Source organism: Zalophus californianus, chromosome 7 (assembly GCF_009762305.2).
Source record: "Zalophus californianus isolate mZalCal1 chromosome 7, mZalCal1.pri.v2, whole genome shotgun sequence".
Classification (NCBI taxonomy): Eukaryota; Metazoa; Chordata; class Mammalia; order Carnivora; family Otariidae; genus Zalophus; species Zalophus californianus.
Window position 1 is genome coordinate 101,335,341 of NC_045601.1, and position 13,626 is coordinate 101,348,966.

The 13,626-nt window shown below is 36.3% G+C and overlaps 1 pseudogene; it reads left to right on the plus strand.

The window, feature by feature from the left end:
* The first annotated feature begins 10,276 nt into the window (after nucleotides 1–10,276).
* LOC113927508 lies at nucleotides 10,277–11,313 on the plus strand (annotated as a pseudogene).
* Nucleotides 11,314–13,626: the final 2,313 nt, after the last annotated feature.

The window sequence follows — 13,626 nt, forward strand, 5'->3', positions numbered from 1 at the left end:
TTAACTCTTCTTCTCTCCAAAACTTCCATTCTTTGGCAGAACTAGGCTCTTTTCTGCATGGTTCATAACACAGTCTTACTGTTTCCTGTCACACACCTGGTAAGCCTTACAACTTCCGTCATCAACTCGACTGATAACCATATCCTTTAGGTCCTGTGTCAGTTCTTGTTCCACGTTAGCAAAATATATCTGTATACAGTTTGAGTCAAAGTCAAAGAATAGATGTTGACGTATGTCTTAGGCAGAGACGGTTTTGTTGCTGGGAACCCAAACTAAAGTTTACACAGACTACCTTAAGCACAATTTGGGAATTGATTTGAAGCAGAAAATAATTCCCTTCATAACCCAAGGACAGGAAATATGACTGGGTCTCACAAAGAACTAAAGTTGAGAAATTAAAACACACATATTTGTGTAATTCCTATATCAACAGTCTCTCTCGAACTTGGCTTCAGGTTGAGTTGGCCAAATTTGGGGATGTTTATTTCATCTCCTGCTCTGCAGCATTTTCTCGGGCTGGCTTTGTTCCTACGCCCAAGGCTACAACTCCTTATAAGGTAACCCTTTTCCAATGGCTCTCTTTCTCCCTTTCTGGCTTCCTATAACTCCACTTTCCCTCCACCATTCAGTCTAGGTGTGATAAATTTACTTACCATTACTGGTTATTGCACTGTCCACAGTGGTCTCCTTTCACCCTACCCACACCTTCAGAAATTCTCTTTATTAAACTCTCTTCAAATTAGCCTTCTTGGGAATCCCTTCTGCTTCCTATTGGCCCCCTGACTGATATAAATTAACTTTATCTAAATCTCTATAGTAATCTTGCAGAAAGATCCATATGATTTTGGCACTTGGCACTGCTTAGGAAGTTTTTCAGGTGGTTATGTGGGCATTTTTTTTTATCTGTCCTTCCTCTGCCATTTAAGTTAAAGGCATAATGTTTAAGGACTTAACTTCTGAGAAAGAAGAGACAGACTTTTATACCTTTAGCTTCCTACTGATATTTTCCTGAAAACTGGAGAGAAATTACAAACCTTTAAGTTGGAGATGGAAAATCTGGATATAGAGTTAGAAAGGGGATGGGGTTAGGGGTTTATTGCAGTTACCTCCAAGATAGCTCTGACAAACCTTTTCTCCTGTAATCTATGTCCTTGTGCAAGCTCCTTAACTGAATTAGGACTAGTCTCTGAGACCAATGGAATACTAAAGTGTGTGACTTTTGAATCCATCATACAAGTTATTGCTGCTTCTCCCTGTAACTGCCCTGTTGTAAGGACTTCCAAGCATCCCTGTGGAGAGACTAATCAGTAGAACTACTAAAGGTTCTCACCAACAAACAGAAACATTCTGAAAGTCATATGAATGAGTCAACTTGGAAGCAGTTAAACCACCAGAGAGATAAACGCCTGCAGCCTGCAGATAATTGCATCTGACTACAACAATGGGACACCCAAGCTTAAACTCTTTAGTGAGTCTGTTCCCAAATTCCTGATCCCCAGACACTGTGAGGGGTCATATTTATTGTTTTAAGCCACTTACTTTGGGATAACTTCTTACAAGGTGTAAAGAACTAAACCGAAGCTGAATAGCAAAACACACATTGAATTTCATTCCAGATTACGGAGGTGGGGGGGGGAGAATATAAGACCCCAAAATGTGCTGTTTTGTCATGTGGTTTTGAGCTGAAGGCGATTAAGACCCAGCAGATTCGGGAAAACATTTTGTCTCTCTTAACCGCCCAAAAGAATTTAGATAGAGAACCTATAGCAGGAAGAAAGCTATTACCATTGATAACTTTTTATATCAGAAAGACTTATTTGCACGGGCAGGGCAAACATCTGTTTACCAAATATTTGCTCTTGTCATCTTCCTGTGAATTTTCTTCCCCTTTGAAACCCCAGACTTCTGCCTCTTTGTCCTTAGCTCCAGATGGCATAGAAAACCTTAATTGCCTATGAGTCTCATATTTTTATGGGGCTCCAGTACATATGAAATTTGTTTTTCTCCTGTTAATCTGTCTTATGTCCACTTAATTATTAGACCAATCAAAGAAGCAGAAGGGAGAAGTTTTCCACCCCTACAGAAGCTAAAACAAGAGCGGAACTGTTCAAAGGGCTATGATATAAAAAAAGTTCCTTAGAATCAAATTAAAAAAAATTAACGAGTTATTCTGTATGACACATATTTGGATTTCATGGGGTCTAGAGAATTTTGAGTGGGTGGGCCCAAGTTTCCAGGCAAGTCTAGAGTTGTTGAAGCCTTGCAACATAAAAGACTTTGAAGCATAAGTACAATTTTCCTGAGTGAGGCAAAGAAGCCATTAGCCTCGTAAGATTTCAACCATGGTAGAAGAGAAAAAGAGGAAATCTGGGTCCAGTGGAAAAGGGGAGTGAAGCCTTTGAGGGGAAATGCCCTGTGTGTGTGTGTGTGTGTGTGTGTGTGTGTGTGTGTGTGTGCATAAAGCAGCATAAATCACACAGGAGATGTTATTAGGTCAACTCTTGCCCTCAGGCTGGTACAACATTTTCAAATCATGTTTAATACATAGATCCTAGTTTCTTCCTTCTCTGTGGTTATATGTTTTATGTTTTCTAAGTAAATAATTGATTTCTTAAAGTTCTTTTAAAATGCATAGATTTTAAGAAACATCATGTGCTTACAAACACATTAGTCTTCATCTATCTCTGGAGGGTTTTCTGGGATAGTTCCAATTAAAAATATTCCATCATGTTGTTATATCATATGTTAGACCAATGTGTCTTGATTTTTTTTAGAAAAAAAAGTCATTGCAGATCATTTCTTACTATGCTAAGAAGCTTAAACAGAAAAAGAACAATGTATGAAAATAGGAGAGATGTGAACAGAAGCAGCCAACTGGCATCCATGCTTGGGGCTCACATGCAAATTAAGTTATTCTTTGCTTTCTAACACTTCCCAAATTCCTTTAAAACCATATTTGAAGCTGGTTAGCAACTCTATATGAAGACGTCAGTGATATAAATACGGACAGCATTGTGTTGGGTAGAGCAATGCCAGGAATTGACAGGACCAGCAGATAAAACCAAAGCAATTAAGTTTCCATAAACACTTGCCATTGAATCAACACTCTTCTTTATAAATAACAGCGTAGCAAGACATAAATGACAAATTATACATTTCCAATATATAAACCATGTTGGTTTGATGAAGCAGCAGAATTCTTTTCCAGCTTTCTTTTTACAATGTGGGAGAAAAAAAAAGTTGCTCAGTCATTTGTGAGCTTTACTTCAAAGTCATGTGAAATTTTCTGTCTGCAAAATGTGAAAAGATTTATAGATGAGCTCTGGCATGCTTCCAGCTTAATACCATCTCCCATCAACAGCAACAGAAATATTCTTATGGCCACAGTGAGCAACTTTTGAATGATGTTTAGTCCTCCTTTTCTGCAGACTGTTTTCCAAGTAGTCATTATGAACTCTTTGGTGAGACCAGAAAATTCTGCCTCCAATCTCTTTTATTTTTTATTTCATAACTCCCACTTCAATACATAACACAAAATAACTCATGACTACACACTTTTTACCTTATTTTGTTCCCTGTAGATATTCAACTGGCCTTTCTCAGGAAAGATCTGAGGAAAACATTATTATTGAATAATAATGTCTCCTTTCTCCTAGAGAACAAAGGCAAAATCCACAATGGGGAGAAAAGAGAAAAAAAGAAAAAGATACCAGTCAGTCATGTAGATAGAGACTTCAATATAAATGGCCACACACTCATAAATACAGACATTTCCCAAGTTTTCAGAATAATAAATCAAAAACATTTGATTATACCTAGTTTCAGAGTGGTTTTTCTACAATCATGGATGATTTCTGTCTGTGCCATCCTTCTTTGCTGTTAAAGTCTTATTTATTTATTGTCATCTAGCTCAAATTTCTGAAGTATTTCATATTTTACTATTTAGTATGTAGTAAATATGACATATTATATCCAGACTTTTCAGTTAGTTGTTTCCACATAAATTCTGGACAAATTTCTAATAGAATGCTCCCATATTGCTGGTGGTTTTCCTATTGAACAAGAAGTTCCTGAAGAAAACAGATTATCTTTTCATTCCCACAATCTCAAAGTGCCTGGCATTTATAGTGCAGTTGCCATAAACACACTGAATGTACCATATGCAGGGGCTAAAGTGCAAACTTCATAAGATTGTGCAGTTTAAATTTGGTTATTCTATGTGCCCTCAGTATGTACAAGAAGGTGTGATTCCTAGTAATACCTCAATAAATATGTATTGAATGATAGCATGCATGCATGTAATAAGGCTGATAAATTGCCTCCCTTACTGGGCCATGGGGCCACCTTCCTTTTCAGTGTTATCGTTATCTGATTGTAGCTCCACTGAATCATGCAGCTAATCTTTGCAACTTGTTCAACATGTGGAAGTTTAAGACTGGTGAGGTCCACTGATAACGTTCTCCAGATCCTAAACTAGAAATGCATCCACAATCATGACTTGCAATCTTTTCACAGTCTTTAGATTTGTTCTGATTATTATGCACTCATGCCCTTTGCCTGCTGTAAATTCCTGGAACTCTTGTAAGCATTTTCTTTGAACTGACTTCCTCATAGAGCAAATCTTCCCTGCAGAGTATTGTTTGAAGGCAAGAGCACACCACAGAGACAAATATCTGGTTCTCATTCAGGACACTGAATTTTACAAACTGTGTGAACTTGGGTAAGTTATATAATGTCTTTATGTGTCAGTTTACTTATCTGAAAAGTGAAGTTAATGATAAATGAGTACCTAATCCTATTGTCACAATATTAAATAAGAGATTATATATGGTCTTACCTTAACACCATCCATTATAATCTAAAAGTAAATGCTTGTTATTTCTGTGCTTTTAATAAGGGAATTAATAAACTTAGACATACATTCAAATGTAAGGTAATATTAATAATTTAGATCATTCTCATAAACATCTTGTAGTAGGGTGAAGAAAAACTATTTTTCATGTAGGTCCGATTACCATGTAGTTACATAGATTCTAAAGTACCAAGATAGGTATCTTCTATTTCAGAAATCATATGACACCGCTGCCAAAATAACTAGCCAGTCACTCAAGCAGGCAGTGGCCCTCTCTCTCTCTTCTAATTGAAGGCAGGCTAGTTTCAAATTTTACTTTGGGGAGTCACCAGGCATCTCCTGGGTTGTCATAAGTCAGGCAAGTGTATACATGAATCTGTATGTGTATTCCATTATATTACTTTGGTCCATATCTGTACTTGCGACTCTAGTACTTTGTTTTAATTACTACAGCATTATAGTAAATCTTAATATCTGATAGTATAAATCCTCCCGTTTGTCTTCAATATTTTCATCAGTGTTGAATCAAGCTTTTAGAAGAAAATAGCTTCATGACTAAGGACTTTGGGATGATGGAAATTTCTTAAATAGGATCTCTGTTTTTTCTCACATGCGTGTGCACATGCACACGCACACATGCACACACATGAACCATAAAGAAGAAAAAACAAACTGGACATATTTAAATTGAGAACTTTTGTTTAACAAAAGATACAATTAAGAGTTGGAAAAATAAGCCACAGACTAAGAGAAGATACTTGCAACACATACATTTGGCAAATACTTCATATCAAGAACATATAGAGAATTCTTACAAATCAATCATAATAATAATAAAAAAGACAGTCAACCTAATTATAACAGCAGACAAAAGATTTGACAGAGACTTCACAAAAGATAATATAAAAATGATATCAAAGTTGCTGATAAACATAAAAATGTGTTCACAGTGAATATTGTTCTCAATGGGGAAAAACTGAGAGCTTTTCCCCTAAGGTTAGGAACACAACAGGGATGCCCACTCTCACCACTGTTGTTCAACATAGTACTAGAAGTCTTGGCCTCAGCAATCAGACAACAAAAAGAAATAAAAAGCATTCAAATTGGCAAAGAAGTCAACTCTCACACTTCCCAGATGACAAGACACTTTATGCGGAAAACCCAAAAGACTCCACCCCAAAATTGCTAGAACTCTTACAGCAATTCAGCAAAGTGGGAGGATATAAAATCAATGCACAGAAATCAGTTGCATTTCTATACACTAACAATGAGACTGAAGAAAGAGAAATTAAGGAATTGATCCCATTTACAATGGCACCAAAACCCATGAGACACCTAGGAATAAATCTAACCAAAGAGGTAAAGGATCTGTACTCTCAAAACTACAGAACACTTTGAAAGAAATTGAGGAAGACATAAAGAGATGGAAAAATATTCCATGCTCATGGATTGGAAGAATAAATATTGCAAAAATGTCTATGCTACCCAGAGCAATCTACACATCCAGTGCAATCCTTATCAAAATACCATGGACATTTTTCACAGAGCAGGAACAAATAATCCTAAAATTTGTGTGGAACAAGAAAAGACACTGAATAGCAAGAAGAATGTTGAAAAAGAAAAGCAAAGCTGGTGGCATCACAATTCCGGACTTCAAGCTCTATTACAAAGCTGTGATCATCAAGACAGTATGGTATTGGCACAAAAACAGACACCTAGATCAATGGACCAGAATAGAGAACCCAGAAATGGGTCCTCAAATCTATGGTCAACAAATCTTCAACAAAGCAGGAAAGAATATCCAATGGAAAAAAAATAGTCACTTCAATAAATGGTGCTTGGAAATTGGACAGCAACATGCAGAAGAAAGAAACTGGACCATTCTCTTACACAGATAAATTCAAAATGGATGAAAGACCTCAATGTGAGACAGGAATCCATCAAAATCCTAGAGGAGAACACAAGCAGCAACCTCTTTGACCTTGGCCACAGTAACTTCTTGCTAGACATGTCTCCAAAGGCAACAAAAGCAAAAATGAACTATTGCAACTTCATCAAGATAAAAAACTTCTGCAGAGCAAAGGAAACAGTCAACAAAACTAAAAGGCAACCTACAGAATAGGAAAAGATATTTGCAAATGACATATCAGATAAAGGGCTAGTATCCAAGATCTATAAAGAACTTATCAAATTCAACACCCCAAAAACAAATAATCCAGTCAAGAAATTGACAGAAGTCATGAACTGACATTTCTCCAAAGAAGACATACAAATGGCCAACAGACACATGAAAAAATGCTCAACATCACTTATCATCAGGGAAACACAAATCAAAACTACAATGAGATACCACCTCATACCAATCAGAATGGCTAAAATTAACATGATAGGAAACAACAAATGTTGGTGAGGATGTGGAGAAAGGGGAACTCTCTTACACTATTGTTGGGAATGCAAGCTGGTACAGTCACTCTGGAAAACAGTATGGAGGTTCCTCAAGATGTTAAAAATAGAGTTACCCTACGACTCAGCAATTGTATTACTAAGTATTTACCCGAAAGATACAGATGTAGTGAAATGAAAGGGCACCTGCACCCCAATGTTCACAGCAGCAATATTCACAATAGCCAAACTCTGGAAGGAGCTGAGATGTCCTTCGACAGGTGAATGGATAAAGAAGAAGTGTATATATATATATATATATATATATATATATATATATATATATACATACACACACACACCACACACACACACACACACACACACACAATGGAATATTACTTAGCCACAGAAATGATGAATACTTACTGTTTACATGGATATAGATGGAACTGGAGGATATTATGCTAAGTGAAATAAATCAATCAGAGAAACACAATTATCATATGGTTTCACTCATATGTGGAATATAAGAAATAGTGCAGAAGACCATAGGGAAGGGAGGGAAACGTGGATGGGAAGAAATCAGAGAGGGAGACAAACCATGAGAGACTCTTAACTATGGGAAACAAACTGAGGGTTGCTGAAGGAGAGGTGAGTGGGTGGATGGGGTATTTGGGTGATGGGCATTAAGGAGGGCACTGGATGGGATGAGCAGTGGGTATTATATGCAACTGATGAATTGTTGAACACTACATCTGAAACTAAGGCTGTATTATGTGTTGGCTAGTTTAATTTCAATAATAAAAAAAAAGTATTGCAAGGTGTGGGGTGGGGGGGGCACCTGGGTGGCTCAGTTGGTTAAGCATCTGCATTTGGCTCAGGTCTTGATCTCAGGGTCCTGGATCAAGCCCTGCATCAGGCTTTCTGCTCAGTGGCAAGTCTGCTTCTCCCTCTCCCTCTGTGATCTCTCTCACTTTGGCTCTCTCAAATAAGTAAATAAAAATCTTTTAAAAATAAATAAATAAACAAAACAAAAAACTGTGTTCAATATCATTAGTAATTAGACAAATACAAATTAAAAACTATGATAAAATACGTCATAATAATTCTTGGCCAACAGAGATACCTTCCTAATGACCTGGATTCAATCCTCATTCAAAAATGCTTAACACACTACTGCTGCCCAAGTGTTAACCTTTACTTTCATGTTTTGATTCAGTTGCTCCAAGTGTATGCTTGACTCTTAAATAAACAAAGGTATCCTCCTATTTTCCTTATAGCCTATGTTCTCTGAGGAGATTTTGGTGGAGTGTGCATATTTTACCTGTTCATAAACCTCAAGCCAAAACTAGGACTCAAAGAGCTGAGGTTTCTATTTTAGCACTTACCCTCCAGCTTAGCTGTCCTTAACTTTGAGTTTGTCCTTAGTTTGCCCTTAACTTTGCTAAGTAAAATAAGTCAAAGAAGGACAAATACCTCATTATCTCACTTTTATATAAAATCTAAAAACCAAAACAAACAAAACAAAACCCAAAGTCATAGATACAGAGAACAGATTGGTGGTTGCCAGAGGGGAGATGGTCAGGGGTAGCTTGGGAGGGTGAAATGGGTGAAGGAGAGTAAGAAGTACAAATTTCCAGATATAAAATAAATAAGTCTGAGGGAATACAGTTAACATATTATATTAACTTTGTAAGATGACTTATTATAGTGACCATTTTACAATGTATACAAATCACTACGTTGTATACCTGAAACCAATATAATATTGTATGTCAATTATATATCAATAAATAAATGAAAGATAGGGCACCTGGGTGGCTCAGTTGGTTAAGCGACTGCCTTCGGCTCGGGTCATGATCCTGGAGTCCCAGAATCGAGTCCCACATCGGGCTCCCAGCTCAGTGGGGAGTCTGTTTCTCCCTCTGACCCTCTTCCCTCTCGTGCTCTCTATCTCTCATTCTCTCTCTCTCAAATAAATAAATAAATAAGTAAATAAATAAATAAATCTTTAAAAAAATCATTTAAAAATAAATGGAAGATATTTAACACAGAGCCACCAAGAAGCTTTAGCTAGTTATTAATAAATTATATGCTACTGAAAAAAAAAATCAAAGTTCTTTGGAGGAGCCAAAAATGCTAGGGTAACTATAATCCCCATTGACACTAATTGTTTTGTAATCATTCTCAAGAGTTGCGATAGTTATTTGGTGATTGTTTTCAATTCTTGCATAGGATACAAATCCTAGGATTAAATCATCACTACAAAGGATTGTATCAAATTCATTATGCATCTTATGTCATGAAATAATGATTTTTTTACCCATTTATGACAGAAGAAAGATATTATATTTGTATATAAAATTTCCAGGGTGTAGTTATATATTTACAATAATATGGGCGGTACTGTATGTTTTCAAAGGACTTCTACCAGAATTAATTAGATTCCATTTATAAAATATGATATGCTTTTAAACTTGGATTATGAAGCCCATTAAGCAGATTATAGCATTTTGAAAAAAAATTAAACACTAAAGATCTGATTGTGTTATATATTCCTGATATGCCATTTGTATCTCCAACATATTGGATTTCATTCTAAACAAAAGGAAGTTGATTTCCAGAGAACTTGTGTATTTGCCAGCATCATGGATAATAGGAGAACCTAGGATAAAACAGTAGTGTTTTAACTCCAGGATCAGTATGAGTTTTATTATATCGCACTATAATGAATAAACAGATTATGTGCATGCGCATGTGAGTGTGTGTGTGTGTCTGAATTAACCAATTATTTCAACTGTACAAAAACTAATTCATTTATTAAATACTTATTAAACACTATTATATATCAGTTACACTTAGAAATAAAATTACATTTATGTCATCTTAAGAAAAAGTCTAAAGATTTCAACTGATTTCAATTTTGAAGCACAAATCCTATGGTTATTCATGAAAAAATCCTAAAAATGGCTTGGTGTTTGTGTTAAAATATGCATAAGTAATAATAATAGTGAAGTACACTATAATAATTGAAATTAAATGCCTACAAATCAGAATGTTTCTCTATCCCAGAGAAATGAAGTGATTCAGTGGCTGGCCAAACTCAAGTACCAATTCAATCTTTACCCAGAAAACTTGCTCTGGCTAGCAATCTTTTGGGCAGGTTTTTAGCTACTGTAAAGGCCCATCCAAAATACTTGAGTTGTATAGCAATCAGCTGTTTTTTCCTAGCTGCCAAGACTGTTGAGGAGAATGAGAAAATTCCAGTACTGAAGGTGTTGGCAGGAGACAGTTTCTGTGGATGTTCTTCATCTGAAATTCTGAAGATGGAGAGGATTATTCTCGATAAGTTGAATTGGGATCTTCACACAGCTACACCGTTGGATTTCCTTCACATTTTCCATGCCATTGCAGTGTCAACTAGGCCTCAGTTACTTTTCAGTTTGCCCCAACTGAGCCCCTCTCAACATTTGGCAGTCCTTACCAAGCAACTCCTTCACTGTATGGCCTGCAACCAACTTCTACAATTCAAAGAATCCATGCTTGCTCTGGCCATGGTTAGTTTGGAAATGAAGAAACTTATTCCTGATTGGCTTCCTCTTACAATTGAACTGCTTCAGAAAGCACAGATGGAGAGCTCCCAGCCGATCTACTGTTGGGAGCTTGTGGTGCATCACCTCTCTTTGCAGTCTTCCCTGCCTCTAAATTCCATTTATGTCTACCGTCCCCTCAAGCACACCCTGGTGACCTGTGACAAAGGAGTGTTCAGATTATATCCCTCCTCTGTCGCAGGCGCAGATTTAGATTTCTCCAAAGACAACAGCTAACCGGAAGTGCCAGTCAGAGGTGCGGCAGCCTTCTGCCATCAGCCCCCAGCTGCCCGTGGGTGCAAGCCTACCTCTGCTAAACGCAAAGTAGAGGAGATGGAAGTGGATGACTTCTATGATAGACTCAAACGGCTCTATAATGAAGATAATGCTTCGGAAAATGTGGGTTCTGTATGTGGCACTGATTTATCAAGGCAAGAGAGACATGCTTCTCCTTGTCCACCTTTGCAGCCAGTTTCTGTCATGTAGCTTCCAGTGTTACCTTCAAGTGCAAACTACGGTAGACTACTCTGGGAAGGGGAACATGGGAAAACCAGGAAAGGTTATATACAGGTGTATACCTTAGCAGGCCAATTTGAAGTGAGCCAGAAAAAAAGTCCGTTTGCTTGTATGGCAAATTATAATCAATATTATTTAAGCATTTAAAGACCAAAAAAAGCGTGAAATTCAAAAGATCCAAATTTTTTTTTAAGTAAAAAAAAATTTGTAGTGTTTGTCAGTTCTACCCTTTTCTCTGCTAAAATGTAACGGAGATTGACCCATCTCAAAGATTCATATTCAGTTTTTTTTTTAAGTTCCAAAATTCATAGCTGGCACACACTCTGTCTCCAGCATCCTGATTTAATTTTCCTCATTTTTGCTTGCTTCTTTATTGAATACTTAATGAACTTTATGCATATGGATCTATAGCCTGACTTCCACTGATTTAGGAAACCCTCAAAATCATTTTTTAGCAATTTAGTGAATACATTATTTCAGTGTGACAGCCATGTTTAATCCAGGATTCAAATTAATCCGAAAAGGGTACTTCAGAATTGCCCCATATGAATGAGAGGTGGTAATAGAAAAAGGACTGGCATTACCACATTGATTTTGTGTTTGTCTCATTTCAATTCTTGGAGGTTGGAAACAAAATTATTGTTTTCATTTTTGTTTATCTTAAATTGGAACTTAAAAGTGGCATGTAATTAGGACACTCTTAGATTTGTTGAAAGCATTTTTGACTTTTGTATAAAAGAATTTGTGATAAATATATCCAGGTGCTCACCAAAGAAACATGTAACAACTAAGGTTTTGGTTTTTTTGTTTTGTTTTTGGTAACTGATCAGTTTTCACTCATTTATAATCAGTAGGAGAGACTGTCTAGATGTTGGGGCAGCTCTATAATTGGGGTCTGTAACGTGTAATAACTGAATTCAGTACCTTAGATTTATGTTAAGCTATTAGTATTTTCTTGATGAAAGTTATTCACTCTACCTGTATTTCTCTTAATAACTTCTGGATCCTGAGCTCCCTGTGCAGTCTGAAGATGGTATTGCAGTCAGAACCATGTACTGATGATAAAAGCCTTTAGTAGCAATAAAAGTTGTCCTTAAAAAAAAAAGAAAGAAAGAAATTCTGGGAAAAATAGGATAAAATATTTTATATAAATTATTTGTTTAGGTGTAAATTTAAGTACTAAATTTGGATATAAGGGAAAAAATACTTGAAAGACAAAATCTAAATTTTTAGTGCCAGTTGTTTGATTCGTGTGAAATAGGTAACTCTTTCTATTTCTTAAACATTTTTTTAAAGATTTTTTATTTATTTATTTGAGAGAGAGAATGAGAGAGAGCACGAGAGGGAAGAGGGTCAGAGGGAGAAGCAGACTCCCCGCTGAGCAGAGAGCCCGATGTGGGACTCGATCCCGGGACTCCAGGATCATGACCTGAGCCGAAGGCAGTCGCTTAACCAACTGAGCCACCCAGGCGCCCTATTTCTTAAACACTTTATAACAGATTTTTTGAGGTATAATTAAGGTACATGTTAGTGTATACTTAAGAAAGCATTGTAACCATTAAGGCAATGAACATACACACCATCACCCAATATTTCCGGTCAGAAAATGCAACAGAAGTTATAGACAGCTTCATAATGGGGAACAACTTGAATAACAACACTTCAGTGTGAATGGGTATAAATATTAATGTGTGTATGATAAATATATATATCAATCTACTATGTTGCAGGAACTCTTTTATTTTATTTTTTCTTCCATTAACTCAGGTGGAAAATATCTGTTTTACTGGATTTTTTGAGGCTTAAGTAAAAGAATGGAATTCATATTTCATCATCTATGTTGCTATAGTACTATAAATCTGAAGGTCTGGGGGTACGTGACATTTTGGAAGGAAAAAGAAAGGAAGGGAAAGAAAGAGTTGAAAAAAAGAATGATAAAGAAGAGATTGTTTGCATGTTCATGTTTCCTGAAAGAATTGATTTACAGAATTCCCCTCTTTGGCAGTGGGCAGGAGAAGCTTGAGAGCAATGGCAAATCACATTACGTGTATTATTCAACACTAGTCATTTAACCAGTTCTTTGAAATTTTTCTTTAAAATAGGAACTAAACTGTTGGCTTTTAATGCTTTCCACTCAGCAGGATGAATTCAGAAATAAGTGTTAAAAGAAGGTGCTAACTAAATTTAATAACCTATATTTAATAAATTTAATATGCTAGAGTCAGCAACCTTATCAAACAGAAATAAAGAAAAAGGTATATCAGCTCTGATTTGCCTGACTCA